Source organism: Protopterus annectens, chromosome 9.part0 (assembly GCF_019279795.1).
Source record: "Protopterus annectens isolate FY-2018-M chromosome 9.part0, PAN1.0, whole genome shotgun sequence".
In the NCBI taxonomy this organism is placed as follows: domain Eukaryota; kingdom Metazoa; phylum Chordata; order Ceratodontiformes; family Protopteridae; genus Protopterus; species Protopterus annectens.
The window spans coordinates 1,175,169,831-1,175,182,538 of NC_056743.1; the positions used below are offsets into that span (position 1 = coordinate 1,175,169,831).

The 12,708-nt window shown below is 43.1% G+C and overlaps 1 non-coding gene across 1 annotated transcript; it reads left to right on the forward strand.

The window, feature by feature from the left end:
- The first annotated feature begins 7,783 nt into the window (after window positions 1-7,783).
- TRNAK-UUU lies at window positions 7,784-7,856 on the forward strand. Its single transcript has one exon. It is a non-coding gene; the product is annotated as a tRNA-Lys (tRNA).
- The last annotated feature ends 4,852 nt before the right edge of the window (window positions 7,857-12,708 follow it).

The following is a 12,708-nucleotide window of genomic DNA, read 5'->3' on the forward strand; positions in this document are numbered from 1 at the left end:
TTTTCTATTTATGTTTTGCTTTGTCTATAACTCTGGAGATATAAATTGATTGATATTTTGCAAAGAGTCAGTTGAGGTGGTCTGGATACCTTGTGAGAATACTTCTTTGGTGTCTCCATTGTGAAAAATGCTTGCCATGTCACATGAATATTGATCTGTAGTTCTGATCCAGGACACATTAAAGGATGTATACTCTTGTGGATCACATCAACTGAAATAGAGTACTGCTAGGTGTGTAGAAGTTTTGCTTTTTTACTTCTCATGTTTGGTTTACTGCCACAGCTGCTCTCAGCAATAGAAGCCATATTTACTTGTTGTTGTGTCTTTCGGCTTTTCCCGGTTAGGGGTCGCCACAGCGGAACTCCGGTCCGCTAATGATTGGTAGTTTATTTTTACGTGCCGAGTTACCAGCCCTGATGCACAACCTTCAACGAAGGTGTGCCCATTCAGACATGTCTCCACACAGAAGACGCTCTAGCTGAGAATCAAACAGCGTGTTACTGTGAGGTGACGACGCTACCGCAGCACCACCACCGCGGGTAATACTACAATACAGTTATAGAAGCCACACCTCTTAATACCTTAAATGGATATTATAAATAATTTCCAGGTTAATTGAAGTTCACATTTTTTAACAGATTAATTATCATTACTCAGAGTGAAACTGTATCCAAAATATAATGATGTGAAGTTGTTCTATCTCGCCGTTTTGTTCTTACACGTGGGTCGGAGCCGATCCCTCGGCTCCGAATCGGCTGCTTTTCAAACTCAGACTCTCAGAGAAGCTGGAAACCTAGTGTATATCCCATGATGCTCTCCTGTGAATCCCCAGATCTAGTTTGCCGCTGCAACGGATCAACAGCTCGTCGGAGTTAGCTCGGGACAGTTACTTAAATTTTCTATTATTATTAGTATTTCTCTTCTAATTTTTTTGAGTATTATATATCTCAATGTGATAGTATCATAGTGTTAGGATTCTAGTTTAGCTTAATTGCTAGGACTTCTAAGTAGTTCTTTTTCAGGGCTTAGGCCTTCTTTATTGGGCGTGACAGGGCTCTGTCAGCTAGTGTGTGTCGTGTTTCTTACATATATATAGTGTTGTAGTCTAATAAATAGTTTAGTAAACAGTTTTATTAGATAGTTAGACCTTATAAATATATCTAGTGTGATTTAGTACTCTGTTTAGATATATATATATATTTTTACATGCATCTTAGAACTTGTTTGTGTTACTTAGAGTTAAAAGGTGTCAGAAAAACAGAAGTCAGGATTTAAAAGGTGTGAGTGTGGTCAAAAAATGCCTGTTACAGATAACCACTCCACCTGCGTGTACTGTTTGGGCTCTGTACACCTACAAGAGGTGTGCTCTATCTGCCATTCCTTTAGCGCCAGGGTTCTCCTGTAAAGGCAAAGGAAACTGGTAGACAGAGGACTCCTGAAGCCTGATTTTCAGGCTACTTTAAATAAGGCTGACACCTCTTCAAGGCTTCGAAGGGGTCGAAGTCTTCCAAAGGATCCTCGGAGCCCAAGTCTTCGGCTCCGAGTTCCTCAGGTATGGTCCGTGCATCGGCTCCACAGTCCTTGGAGCCGTGTATCGAGTCCTTACCTCGGGGCCCAGTTGTGGAACCGATATTGGAGACTCCTCAGTCTCCAATTCGTCAATCGGTTCCATCTTTGGCTTCTTAGACACATCCCTCTACGCATTCTTCGAGGCTTTCCGATGTGGATCTGGACCGAGTGGTTAAGAGGCTCTTAGAGAACCCGGCCCTAGCCAAAATGCTATCTGCTTCGAGCCATTCGGCTTCGAAGCCTGATATCCATTCCATGGCTTCTCCACCTCCTCCTCAGGAGCCAATCGAGCGTTCAGAGCCAGGGCAGATGGAACTGATATTGGTAGAACCCTTGGAGCTGAGGTTTGATCCACCTCCCTCGGCTCCATCGACCTTGATCTCCTCGGTCCCGACCAGGGAATCTCAGGGCTGACAGTCCCTCGCTGGCTCCGGGGTGGGGAGTCGAACCGATACTTCAGTTCCGACACTTCCACTCGGGGCTTCTGTGCAGGTAGCCTCGGCTCCGTCCTCTGGATTGGAGCGGAGGGTCTCGGTCCGGGGAAAGCTGCCGGTCTCTTCGGAGCCGACTGACTTCTCGGACCTGGATTCTGCCTTCTATACCATGAGGAAGGTCATGGCTGCCAAGACCACTACCTCCTCGGATATGTCCTCCCCTCCCCCTAAGGGGCCTCGTTCTACCTCTTCCCCGCAGATCCCCACAAAGCGTCGAAATCCAGGGCCTCAGGTATCCCCATTGGGTGGCCCCTCCTCTCTAGGGACTTCACCGGATGCTCCCACCGATGAAGTACCTAGAAAGAGATTGTGCAAGAGGAGGCACTTGGATTCCCCACAGGAATCCCTGACATCGGATACCAACTTGGAGGAATGAGAAGGGTCCCCAAGATCCCCCTCAGAGGATGTCTCATTCGCAGACATATTGGAAATCTTAAGGCAGAGGGGTGATTGGCAGTCCCTTGCCCCTTCTGAGGACGAGTCGGTTCTCCTGAAGGCCTTTGGATCTCAACCATCCACCTCCTGGGTTACTCCGCCCTTCGATGAACTGATGGAGCTGGTTGCTCGAAGGGTGTGGGAGTCCCCTGACTCAGTGGAACCGGTCCCTCGGAGGCCCAACAAATTTATTACTTCCCCCACTGACAAGGCTTTTCTTACAAAGGGAGTCCCAGTTGATGCCGTGGTGGCGGCCACCAAGAAAGAAATTTCAGAAACCTCTTCTGCTGTCCATCCTCCTAATAGGGATTCTAGGACGATGGACAGATATGGGAAATGCATATTTAGTTCTGCGGCATTTTCCATGAAGTTGCTCAACTACCTGACACATTTTACCTGCCTTCAACGAGATCTCCTAAAAGAGCTGGGAGATGCTCTCCAGGGTAACACAGCTGATGCAGTCTCTGAAAAGGTGACTGCACAACTCAACACCCTTAATTCAATAGTAAACTCATCCATGCGACTCATTTCGTATGCTGCCGATGGATCGAGTAAGGCGGCAGGCTCAGCGATAGCTCTTTGGAGACAGTCCTGGATGCGCCTTTGCTCCTTTGTGGAAGCCTTTAAGTCTTCCTTTGTCAATACCCCATTCGACGTGTCCACCTTGTTCGGACCCAAAGTTAAGGAGACACTTACTAGGTGTGAACAAGAAGGGAAGACTCTGTCTGCTGTAGGAGTCCGTTTTTCCACTCCAATTAAACCGTATCCCAAATGGCAGCGAAGTGGAAAAAATGTGGTTCCGAAAACCTCAAGGAGCTTTCCAAAACACACCTACTGATACCCCCTCTAGAGGCAGAGGAGGGGGTAAAAATTGAAGACGCCGTCCAAACGGCAGAGGCGGTCTGCAGAACCAGGGCGACAGGGATCAGTTCTCTGGTAAGCCCTATCAGCGTTCCTGAAAGGAAGCCCGGCTGTCCTACTCTGGAGGCAGTCGGGAGTTGCTTGGCTTTATACCCAAACACCTGGCTAGACATTACAACGGATTCTTGGGTAAAAAGCGTCATTACTAGAGCTTATTACATTCCCTTTACAAACCCCCCACCCATAGGTACAAGGATCCCAGACGTTCCACCCAGTCTGAGAAAACTAGCGGCCATAGAAATCCAAAACCCGCTAGACAAAAGAGTCATCCAGCCAGTCCCGGCGACCAAATAGGATCCGGAACTTACTCAAGGTTCTTCTTAGTTCCAAAGAAAACAGGGGACTGGAGGCCCATACTAGACCTCAGCAAACTCAACACCTTCGTCAAGAAGGAAAAGTTCCGGATGGTCACGCTGCAGTCGATTCTCCCGTTCTTAGCAACGGGCGATTGGATGTGCTCTATAAATCTCAAGGATGCTTACTACCACATCAAAATGGACAGGTCATCCAGAGATCACCTGTGTTTCCGGCTGGGGGCCAGTCATTACCAATTCAGAGCCCTGCCCTGTGGTTTCACCACAGCCCCCAGGGTGTTCAAATGTATGGCAGTGGTCACGGCTCACCTGAGACGGTTGGGATTCCGGGTGTTTCCATATCTGGACGACTGGCTCCTCACCGCCACCTCCAGACATCAACTAATCCAAGCAAGAGACTACACCGTAGACCTTTGTTCCCAGTTGGGCATAACCCTAAACTTCGAAAAATCTGCGTTATCGCCCTCGCAGCATATTACATTTATAGGGGCAGAACTGGACACCGTCAATGCAAGGATCAGGTTGCCCTAATCAAGAATCGTAACTCTAAAAAATCAATTATCCAGTCTCTTAGCCTGCAACAAAGCTCCAGCATCCCAGATACTACAGCTTTTAGGCACGATGGCAGCCACATAGCAGTTCCGTTAGGCCGCATGCACATGCGAATACTCCAGTGGTTACTTTTTGCGCAATGGTCTTACCAACAATTGCCCATGTCACACGAGATCCGGTTAACCAATCTTTGCAAGAAGGATCTCAGTTGGTGATTGAACAACGACCAAGTGATAATTGGACGTCCCTTCGTTCTTCCCCAAGCCTCAGCCACAGTGACCACGGATGCTTCCCTGATAGGGTGGGGTGGGGGGCTATTTCAGGGAAAGACAGTCCAAGGCACTTAGTCAATCATGAAAACACACTTACATATAAATGTCCTAGAGCTGAGAGCGGTGTTCCTAGCATTGCAACACTTTCACGACTCTCTTCCTCCAGGCACAATTGCTATCCAGATGGACAACTTGTCGGTTGTCTGGACATCACCAAACAAGGGGGAACCAGATCGTACCCTTTATGTCGGGAGGCCCTAAGAATTTGGCAAAGGGGTGTATCCACCAGACGCTTTCTGATAGCAACGCACATCCCGGGGACATCCAGCGTGATAGCAGACAAACTAAGCAGAGCCATGCTGTTGCCCCACGAGTGGTCTCTCAAACAACAGGTGGTGGAAAACATTTTCTGCAGATGGGGCCAGCCTTGCTGCGACGTATTTGAATCTCCGATGAATGCCAAATGCAGCAGCTACTTTGCCCTTTATCCCCCCCCGGGGAACGAACCCAGGGACGCGCTCGTACATGATTGGCCCCCCGGGCCTCCTATATGCCTTTCCGCCAATACCTCTAATTCCCAAATTCATGCAGAAAGCCAAAAAGTCTGGGAAGGTCTGTGATTTTGATAGCCCCGTCTTGGCCTCAACAGATTTGGTTTCCCTTCCTGCGGAAGTATCAAGTGGAAGAACCATGGATCCTGGACCCAGTGCCGGATCTTCTGACTCATTCGTCGGGAGTTCTCCATCCCTCCCTCACTTCCCTAAAACTGACAGCTTGGCTGCTCCGATTCCCGCATTAGCCAGGTCACAAGATTTGTCTTCTGCGGTCCAACATATTATAGTTTCCTCTCATAAACTATCCACCAGGAAACTATATAATAGCAAATGGAAACGATTTGTTCACTGGGCTTCTCAACATGACACTGACCCTTATGTAGCACCTGTTCATACCATCCTAGAGTTCTTGTCTTCCTTGTTCCATGATGGTGCGGCAGCTGCCACCATTAGAGCTCAATTGGCTGCTATCTCAAACTTACATGTAGGCTTTAACGGCTCTAACATCATGTCGCATAGACTATGTAAAGCATTCTTAAAAGGAACCCACCATCTCAGGCCACCTATTAGGCATCCTGTCTACCCCTGGAATTTGAATCTGGTTTTATCCCAACTGATGCTCGCGCCCTTTGAACCTGCTTCATCTTATTTAAAATTTTTGTCTTGGAAAACTTTATTCCTGGTAGCCATTACATCTGCACGTAGGGTCTCGGAACTTCAAGCCTTGTCCTCCAAACCCCCATACTTGATTTTTCACCCTGATAGGGTATCCCTCAGGACTAATCCTACCTTTCTTCCCAAGATCTCTTCAGAAAATAACTTAAATCAGTCCATTGAGCTCCCAACCTTCTTCAAACACCATACCAACAAACTTGAATATATGTTACACAAGCTTGATGTACATAGACAACTGAGGTTCTATCTGGATAGAATGAAGGATTTCAGACAATCGGATCAACTCTCCGTCTCTTATGCAGAGTATAAGAAAGGTTTCGCAGTGTCAAAAACCACACTGTCCAAGTGGCTCTCTGACTGCATCAGATTAATTTATGCTTCCACTAATCAACCATTAGAAACTAACATCAAAGCCCATTCTACACGAGCTGTTTTTACATCATTGGCTCATGCAGCTCGCTTGCCTTTAGCTACCATCTGTGCAGCTGCCACGTGGTCAAAACCTCACATGTTTATCACTCATTACAAAGTGGATAGGACCTCCAGGGACAGGGCTACGTTTGGTTCCACTGTGCTCAGGAATGTTCTCCCGTGAGCCACCCAGGATTAGGGTGCTTGGGGCTACCACGTGTAAGAACAAAACGGCGAGATAGAACAACTTCACATAAAGAAGTTATGTCCTTACCATAACGTTCCATGTGAGTTGTTCATCTCGCCTTTTTGTTCTTACATTCCCGCCCACCTTCCCCCTCCAGTCGAGTGAGATGGTTGCCTTGGAGGATTGGTTCAGTTGTCAGTCTGTTTTATACATTCCTACTCTTCTTGTTTACTTCTATTTTTATAGTTACCTAAGTAGGTAGACTCCGTAGTCTTATTCTGTCTGTAGGCTGTCTTGGTTGCAGCGTACTAGATCTGGGGATTCACAGTAGAGCATCATGGGATATACACTAGGTCTCGAGCTTCTCTGAGAGTCTGAGCTTGAAAAGCGACCGATTCAGAGCCGAGGGATCAGCTCCGACCCACATGTAAGAACAAAAAGGCGAGATGAACAACTCACATGGAACGTTATGGTAAGGACATAACTTCTTTTTACTTCGGTTGCTAAACAACACTTGAAATATTATAATCATACAGTGTAAAATTATCCATAAATACCCATTAATTAACTGTTCAGTTTATGTTGTGTAACACCAGTTTAATGATGAGATATGCGGACTCTAGTTAGAACAGAATCTGACTCAAATTTCTCTACTTTTTCAAAGTTACTGATGAATAGTCATATTTAATAGTATATTATGTAAACTAAGGCAACACACCAGTTTCTCTGTTTCCATTGGTACAAAGACAGCTCCAAAATAGTTTGCCGAAGCAGTTAGTTTTGCTACATGAATTGTAAACATGATTCTGGCCAGCCAAGACTATATTTCAAGTTAATTACGTTCCTGAATTGTATGAATTGTCCTGAATTGTATGAATTGTAACAGCTGCTCTCACTGTAAAAATGTAATTATATGTTTACAGGCATTGCATTGCAGATATGTAAAAGATGAGCTAAAAGAAAAAAAAATTGTACTAGAATGCAGAATAAACTGTGACCACTATTCAGTATGCACACCTTTACCCAGGCTGTTGAGTGACAACTGCGTTAGTCAGAATAGTCACAGACGTAATTTATGTAATTAAAACGTATAAGGGTAATTTCAGCTGTTTCTCAAAATGTTGTGGTATATGGTAAGAAAATACATTGTTTTTAAAGTAAGCTTGCTTTCATTAGTCTTGGATATGTGTTTAAGTGCAGTAATGAACAAAGAGAGTTGTATAGTAGGTGGGAAAGAAGGTGAAAATGTCTCCATTCCTCTTGATGGGCAGACTGGATTTGTTCTGCGTGTCTGAGAGATTTTCCTAATATCATTGCTTCTCCTTGGAGGGATTTCAGTTTCAATGTATAACTTTTTATATCACAAGAGGATTCTTTTTCTTTTTTTATTTTACTAGCAGCCTGGATAGCTCAGTCGGTAGAGCATCAGACTTTTAATCTGAGGGTCCAGGGTTCAAGTCCCTGTTCGGGCGTTTTTTTAATCTGGTGATTGGAGCAGAGAGCTAAGGCTATGAGCTGTTCATAAGCTGCTTCTTATGGTACAGGCTTTGATTCCACATATTATGCTTAGTGTGCAACCTTGAGCAAGTCACTTAACTAGACAATGCTTTGGACCAATTGGGAATTTAAATTAAGCTCCTTAAAGGAAAATTCCACCTTCTCATGGGATTTAACTCAACTCTTAAGTTTAATTTCTCTGTACAGCAGGGTTCCAAGTATTCTGTAGGTACCAGAGACCTGCTTCATCATCATCAGCATCTTTTTGCTTTTCCCGTTAGGGGTCGCCACAGCAGATCATCTCTTTCCATTTCTTCATATCCTCTGCATCTTGCTCTGTCACACCAACCGCCTGCATGTCCTCTCTCACCACATCCATAAACCTTATCTTAGGCCTTCCTCTTTTCCTCTTACCTGGCATCTCCATCCTTAGCATCTTTTTCCCAATATACCCATCATCCCTTCTCAGCACATGTCCAAACCAACGCAATCTCGTCTCTCTTGCTTTGTCTCCAAACTGTCCAACATGAGCTTACCCTCTAATATACTGATTCCTAATCCTATCCATCCTAGTCACACCGAGTGCAAATCTTAACATCTTTAACTCTGCCACATCCAGCTCTGACTCCTGCCTTTTTGTCAATGTCACTGTCTCCAACCCATATAACATAGCTGGTCTCACTGCCCTCTTGTAGACCTTCCCTTTCACTCTTACTGGTACCCGTCTGTCACAAATCACTCCTGACACTCTTCTCCACCCATTCCAACCTGCCTGTACTCTCTTCTTCACCTCTCTTCCACATTCACCATTACTCTGAACTGTTGATCCCAAGTACTTAAACTCGTCCACCTTTACCAACTCTACTCCCTGCATCCTCACCATTCCTCTACCCTCCCTCACATTTACACACATATATTCTGTCTTAGCCCTGCTGACCTTCATTCCTCTGCTCTCTAGCGCATATCTCCACCTCTCCAGAGTCTCCTCAACTTGATTCCTACTCTCACTACAAATCACAATGTTATCTGCAAACATCATAGTCCACGGGGCTTCCTGTCTGATCTCATCTGTCAACCTGTCCATCACCACTGCAAATAAGAAAGGACTCAGAGCTGATCCTTGATGTAATCCCACCTCCACCTTAAACGGATTTGTCACTCCCACTGCAGTCCTCACCACTGTCACACTACCCTCGTACATATCATGTATCACTCTTACATACTTCTCTGCCACTCCCGACTTCCTCATACCACAACTCTTCTCTAGGCACCCTGTCATATGCTTTCTCCAAGTCTACAAAGATACAATGCAACTCCTTCTGACCTTCTCTGTATTTCTCCAATAACACTCTCAGAGCAAACTTTCCTGGCATGAAACCATACTGCTGATCACTAATCATCACCTCCCTTCTTAACCTAGCTTCTACTACTCTTTCCCATAACTTCAAGCTGTGACTGATCAGTTTTATCCCTCTGTAGTTACTGCAGCTCTGCACATCACCCTTATTCTTAAAGATAGGTACCAAAACACTTTTTCTCCACTCCTCAGGCATCCTCTGACTTTCCAAAATTTCATTAAACAATCTACAAGAGACCTGCTTATATTTTATCAAACTTTACTTTCCTTGCTTTGGAATCAAAGGAAGAGAAGCCCACCTACATTTTAAGCATAACTTCTCACATACTTTGCAGAGGATTTTTTATCTGCCTGCATTACATACCACAGACACCGAGAAAACATAGTTTACCTTGTCAGATCCTGCTGATGTCAGGAGCTCAGCAGTTGCTATAAAAAAGACACAGAACTGTGAAACTGTTTCCACTGTCTTGCATAGAGGAAAAGAAATAGTATCAGTGCACCTACTTGATATAGTTGTTGCCTGTCTCTCTGCAGAGCAGTCCTGATTGGAGCATTTCTGTCCTGGGAAAGGGAGGCATGTAAAACATTAAATGTGTTGATACTTTACAAGAAAAAAAATATTTTCTGTGTTTTCTCTAAACGTCACAGAAATCTTTGAAACATTTCTCATCTTAATATATAAAATAATGTAAACAACCATTATTGCACATCACAATGACATCTTGGTTATCAGTCAAAAATAAATGACTATTTTTCGTTTAATTATGGCATAGTTTGGCCTGCATAATCTCAAGTTTCGGGAAGATTGTCTTACTTTGGGCATCTCAGCCATAATAGCCGACTAAATATTTTGTATAATGAACAACTTATATGTGGTATTTTCTGTAAATGCAACAGTTTTATAGAAGGTGTTAAACTTAACACATGCAACTATTGATTTCATGCTCAAGGATTATGGTTTTGATGAAGTGGTCTGTATGCTGCAATATAAATCAAGGGATAGCTATGCAGGAGAAGTGGGAAAATGCAAAGCATGTGCGCCTCATTTAAAAAACTGTCTTAGCACAAGTTCAAGAACAGATAGTTGTACTTTTGTGCTGTGCTTGTAAAATATTTTTGAACAAAAATAGCAAGCACATTACCATGTTTCCTCAACATACAGGATAAAAACAACTGCTGAATATCAAAGCATATCCTGTGACAAATTAACAACTGTTGAATTTTTGATATCTCAGGGAAAGTGATGGAGAGGGTCTGTCAGGACAATTCTTACAAAAGCCTGGAATTTAATTGCTTTGGTGCTGCGGTAGCGTTGTCGCCTCACAGTAAGACGTTGTCCTGTTCGATTCTCAGCTAAAGCGTCCTCTGTGTGGAGACATGCGTGAATGGGCATACCTTCGTTGAAGGTTGTGCGTCATAGCTGGCAACTCAGCACGTAAAAATCTACTGCCAGTCATTAGTGGACCGGAGTTCTGCTGTGGCGACCCCTAGCCGGGAAAAAGCCAAAAGATACAACATTTGACTAGAGCTGTAAAATTGCCCAGAATGGCTTGTAATAGGCTGTGCGAGAAAAGTATATGATGGCCATTCAGGAATAAAATGCAAGTACTCCTGCTACAGAAACTGTGTAAGAGGTCTGTCACTCACAATTATTGCAACTGTATCTTTTTTGTAATGATTTTCTGTTTGTTTTTTTTATATATACATATATATATATAGATATATATATATATATATATATATATATATATATATATATACACCTTTATTGAATTATCTTTTAAGACAGGCAAGCATATATTTTATGCAAAAGAAAACAAACCATGTTAACATGTTCAGAGTTATAAACATTGTGCAACACATGTAGTCTTTTTTACAATTATCTTCATTCCAGTGTTACATAAGTCGCCCAATTCCTGCTTTCCCTTACATTTTACTCCTCCTTCAGGACATTATTCTGCATGTCCTGCTCCCACAATTTCAATTCTTTAATGCAATTTGCTCCTACCCTTTTCTAAAGATACCATTTCATTTCTTTTGTCAGTTACAATAGTCACTACTTCAAATTCAGTTGATTTAGATTTTGATTTCCATTTTATAGTAACAGCTTTTTGGCAAATAACATATTTAAAACTTAACAAGGGCTTACTTTGTCTAAGCAGTTGAGATCCTGTGTCCCATCTCAAATCATTTACTTAGTTACACCCACCAGGTCACCCAGTATTTCTGACAGAATATTCTGTAGGGTTTTAAAGTCTGCCAGCTCATTACACTCCCAAAACATATGTTCCCATTTACACTTTTCCTCCCTGTCTCACCTCCAACATTTGCCATCTGCGCGAGGAATAATTTGTGCTGTCTGCTTGGGTCATGAAAATACCTATGAAAATACTTCCAAGCTAAAATCCTAAATGTTCTGTACTAGGAGCTGTACATATGTCCTCCCATTGTTTCCTTGTGAATTGCTTATCCAGTCTGTCTCCCAATCTTTTCTAAATTCCTCTGTTAGTTTTCCTGTAGTTATAAAGCAATAATGTGAAATTGTTCAATCTCGCCTTTTGTTCTTACACACGGGTTCGGAGCTGATCCTCGGCTCCGAGTCGGCCGCATCACTAGCTCGCATCTTCGAGAAAGCTTGAGGCACAGTAATATCCCATGATCCTTCGGTGCTAACCCTCAGATCTAGTTTGCCGCTAGCAGCAGATCACATCGAGAGGCTCGGGCCAGTAGTATTTTACTTATTATATCTTATTATTTCTATATATTTACTTCAAATTTTACTTTTTCTTATAGTATTTGATAGGTTTAATATCTAGTAGTTGTTTAAAGTAGTTGTAGTCAGGTTGTTATTTAGAAAGTTAGTAAGGGCCTTAGGCCATTCTTTTTCTGTAACTATTTGCAGTACTTAAAAAAAAAAATATATATATATATATATATATATATATATTTTTTTTTTTTTTTCTATTTTTCATATAGTCATATATATATATATATATATATATATATATATATATATATATATATATACATATATATATATATATATATATATATATATCTTAGTGTGCTGTATGAGTGTATATATTGTATTTAACATATATTATAAAAAAAATTTCTTTTCTTAAGAGTGTAAGATGTCAGAAAAGACCAAAAGTGGTTTTAAAAGGTGTCAGTGTGGACAGAAGATGTCCATTACTGACAACCACTCATCCTGCGTCTACTGTCTTGGCCCTCTCCACTTGCAGGAAGACTGTTCCATCTGTCATTCCTTTAGTGGGAGGGTCATGATGGAAAGACGCAGGAAGTTGGTGGACGGAGGGTTGCTTAAACCCGAGTTTCAGGAGGCCGTGGACAAGGCTGAACTGGTTTCTAAGTCTTCGAAGGGGTCGAAGTCTTCAAGAGTGTCGGAGCCCAATTCATCGGCTCCGAGCACCTCTTTTCAGATTCGGACACCGGCTCCTATGACT